The following is a 4,433-nucleotide window of genomic DNA, read 5'->3' as shown; positions in this document are numbered from 1 at the left end:
TTTCTCTGATATAAGGAGGATGACTCATAGTGGGGTAGGGAGGGGGAACATGGGAGGAATAGATGAATTCTAGATAGGGAAGAGGGGTGGAACAGAAAGGGAGTGGGCAGGGGATTAGCAAGAATGGTGGAATGTGATAGACATCATTATCCAAAGTACATGTATGAAGACACGAAATGGGTGTCAACATACTTTATATACAAACAGAGATATGAACAATTGTGGTATATATGTGTAATAAGAATTGTAATGCAAAAAAACAAAGTACATGTATAAAGACATGAATTGGCATAAACATACCTTATATACAAAGATATGAAAAATTGTTCTTTATATGTGTAATAAGAATTGTAATGCAGTCCGCTGTTGTGTATTTTTAAAAATAAAATCAATTAAAAGAAAGAAAGAAAAATATAGTAGTGTGAGTAGTTAAAAAAGCAAAAGTCTTGAAATTAGACAGCCTTGGGAATGACTTGTTGATCTTCTCCTTCTTTAATGGCCTTAAGGAAGTTACTTAATCTTCCTGAAATTCTATTTCCTCAATAAGACTGTTGTAAGAAATGAAGGAGCTAAGGTGTATCTGGCAGGGTGACTGTTTAAGATGTTAATCTTTGTCTTTCTTTGGCTGTAGGTATTTTTGCCTCTCCCACCCAAGAAAAGTAACCAAATCTGCCTCCAGCAGTGTTTAATGACTTTAATGCTATAGGGCAAAATTAAAAGTTGGTCTGAAGTATGGAGGAGAAGTTCAGTAGTAAAGGGCATGCTTAGCAAGAACAGGGCCCTGGGTTATACCTCCTGAATTAAAAAAAAAAAAAAAAAAAGTTGCCTGACAAACAGAAAACAACATTCCATCTTGTCTTGAAAGTAATAACTGCTGGATTGTCCCAGGTAGCAAGAGACACCAAGGGGTGGGAGAAGTATAGGCCAACATTGGAGAAAAACTGTGGGAAGCATGTCCCCATGTTTAGGGGGATGCATTTATGGGCTTCAAGAGAATCAGGAACATGTACCCTATAATATTCTCCACCCAGTAGTTGGGTCACAGTGTGGTACATCTGAGGGGGCAAGACAGGTTGACCATAGACTTCAAGGCTACCAATTTTAGTGTGGAGCTCTGGTTCAATTTTTGCTCAGAAGTAGTAGAATCATCCACCCCCAAAGACAATACCACCTAGACACAGGAGAAATGAGCTCCCTCCTGGATTCCATGTCTAGAGGGGGTCTACTTTGGCCCTTTTGCACTATGCCTCTCTGTATGGGGAAGAGGGTCTGCAAGTGACAAATACACCCAAAACCCATACCTCTCCTTTCTAAAATGTGCTCCACTTAGATGAGACCCCAGAATTATCAGCCCAATGGCCTGAACTTCTAGAGCCTGAGCCAGCCTCTTTCCAGTTTCCATTTTCCCAAAGGCAGTATGCCCTGTGAACATACCCTCAACTGAAAAAATAGTTAAAAAGTGACTTTGGGGCAGGGGTGGCAGGTTGAGTGAATAGAGCTTGGATGTGCAAACTGGGCTATAAGCACACATGTATGCAAATTCCCTTATTGTATAAGACAGAGCTGGTGTAAAAGAGGGAGAAGGGAGGTGTAAAAATGGAAAAACACCAAATGTATAGAGAAAAGCATTTTTTCTCTCTACTTATACCACTCTCAACATTTCTGACACCCAATAAGTGGGGATTTTCTCCATACCAAGCAATTCTCCAAATCTCTGTGGACAACAATTGGTGTCCTGCATTTTAACTCAATTCTGACACAAACTACTAGGAGTTAGTGCAAACTCCACAGGTTAAGGTCTCAGTCCCACAAGACTGCCCCTACATCAAACAACAATCCCAAGTCCAGGTGGTTACCCATGCTTCTGACAGAGTAGCTCTAAGTGGGAGGCTCCCATGACCTCCTCTTTAGATTCAATCATTTGTAAGAATGGCTCACAGAACTCAGGGAAACACTCAATCTATTAGTCATAAAGGATACAAGTCAGAAACAGCCAAGTAGAAGAGGAACACTTACAGCTCCTCGGGGTTGTGGGCCAGAAACCAGAGTCACTGGGCAGCATGTGCTTTACCTTCTTCTTGTTTCCACAATCAATGTTGGGACGTCAAGATCTAGCCCATGAACCCTTGTCATCAATGTCAAGATCTAGCCCATGAACCCTTGTTATCAGTCTGAACATAAACCTGTGATTCTGGGGACCCTGACAATCTACCCTTTTCCATCCCTATAGAATTTTAAGTTCCAGTAAAAAATAACCAGGAAAGAGACATAAAAATTTTGAATCTATTTCCATTGCAAATAAAAACTAGAAAACAGAACAATTAAAATCTTCTGAAAGTATCTGAATATCAGACTGGAAACAAGTCTTTCTCACTAAAGTTTACTTTCTTTGTTTGTTAAATTATTCTTTTATTTGGGGGAATTTAGTTGTAAAGGTTACATTTGATAAGGCTTAGTCACAATGAATACATTTGTTGTGTAGTTCTATCACTTGGAATTACAAAATTGGATCTCTCAAGTTAAAAAAAAATTATTCACCACTGAATTGAACTTCCCATTGTAAATATCTGGCCTAATGGAATAATTGTGTTATTAAAAAGAAATTAAGAAGACTGGATGATGGCAGTTCAGGAAGCCTCAATCCGGACAAGACTCGATGCTACTGGGCCCCAGTGATAGAGCAGACTCTGGGTCTCCAGGGATGGAGGGGTCTAAGATGTCTAGCAGCACCACACAGGTGAGCTTCATAGCCAGTGCTGCAGCTAGCCTCTGAAACTGGACACGAGCTTCAAGATTCTGGACTGTGTGCCATCCAAGAGCTCACAGCTCCATTATTTGCCACAGCCCAGGCAAAATCAGGAAACACCCTGGAGGAAAAGGCTAACTCAAGAGAGGAGTCATTTATTGAAATGCCAGGATGGTGTCTCTTGCAGATTCATCCCCCCAACCAAGATGATGTCTACAGAAAGTGCTAACAGCTTCATTTTGATCTGGGAGGCATCTGATGGTAGCACTATGGAGACTCTCAGCCAAAAACTGAAGGTCACTGGGGACCTTTTTGACCTCGTGTCGGGCCAGACAGATGTGGATCACCAGTTGTGTGAAGAATGCACAGATACACTTTTAGACCAGCTGGATACTCAGATACACTTTTAAACCAGCTGGATACTCAGCTCAATGTCACTGAAAATGAGTGTCAGAACTACAAATGCTGTCTGGATATCCTAGAGCAAATGAATGAGGATGACAGTGAACAACTACAGAGAGAGCTGAAGGAGCTGGCATTAGAGGAGAAAAGCTGATCCAGGAGCTGGAAGATGTGAAAAAGACTGCAAGGTAGTGGCAAAAAATCTGGAGAAGGTCCAGGCTGAGACCGAGAGACTGGATCAGGAGGAAGCTCAGAATCAGAGAGAATATAGTAAATTTAAATGACAACAGCTAGAGCTGGATGATGAGCTGAAGAGTTTAGAAAATCAGATGCGGTATGCCCAGATGCAGCTGGACAAGCTGAAGAAAACCAACATCTTTAATGCAACCTTCCATGTCTGGCACAGTGGATAATTTGGCACAATTAATAATTTCAGATGGGTCATCTGCCCAGTGTTCCTGTGGAATGGAATGAGATTAGTGCTGCTTGGGGACAGACTGTGTTGCTGCTTCATGCCCTGGCCAATAAGATGGGTCTGAAATTTCAGAGATATTGACTTGTTCCCTGTGGAAATCATTCATATCTGGAGTCTCTGACAGACAAATCTAAGGAGCTGCCATTATATTGTTCTGGATGTTTGCGGTTTTTCTGGGACAACAAATTTGACCATGCAATGGTGGCGTTCCTGAACTGTGTGCAGCAATTCAAAGAAGAGGTAGAGAAAGGCAAAACACAATTTTGTCTTCCTTACAGGACGAATGTGGAAAAAGACAAGATTGAAGATACAGGAGGCAGTGGCAGCTCCTGTTCCATCAAAACCCAGTTTAACTCCAAGGAACAGTGGACAAAACCTCTCAAGTTCATGCTAACAAATCTTAAGTGGGGTGTTGCTTGGATATCCTCACAGTTTTATAACAAATGACTTTCTTTTTTTCTTAGAAGGATATTTGTCTTAAAGGCTTTAAATTTTGTTTGCAAAAAAAAAAAAGTTTTAAATTTGTAAAATATTAAACAGCACATGTTTACAATACCAAAAGAGACAAAAGCCAGTTTATTTTAAAATATCATATGACAGATAGTTTCCAGAGCTACAACATGCCATCTATAGCTATCAGCCCTTGTCACAGTTTTGCTCCTAATCCCATGCCTTCTCTTCCCTTTATCCCCTGAATAAACAACTAATTTAAGTTTGCTTCTTCTTCTTCTTCTTCTTCTTCTTCATTTTTTTTTTTTTTTAGTTTATGTGTTTTTACTGGATTTTATCTCTCTCAACTTCCTGCACTTA

General features: G+C 40.4%; 1 pseudogene; it reads left to right on the top strand.

The window, feature by feature from the left end:
* The first annotated feature begins 2,701 nt into the window (after positions 1 to 2,701).
* Positions 2,702 to 4,070, top strand: LOC143394052 (beclin-1 pseudogene; annotated as a pseudogene).
* Positions 4,071 to 4,433: the final 363 nt, after the last annotated feature.

The sequence above is a fragment of the Callospermophilus lateralis genome, chromosome 3 (assembly GCF_048772815.1).
Source record: "Callospermophilus lateralis isolate mCalLat2 chromosome 3, mCalLat2.hap1, whole genome shotgun sequence".
Taxonomy (NCBI): domain Eukaryota; kingdom Metazoa; phylum Chordata; class Mammalia; order Rodentia; family Sciuridae; genus Callospermophilus; species Callospermophilus lateralis.
This window is presented reverse-complemented; position numbering and strand designations above follow the sequence as displayed.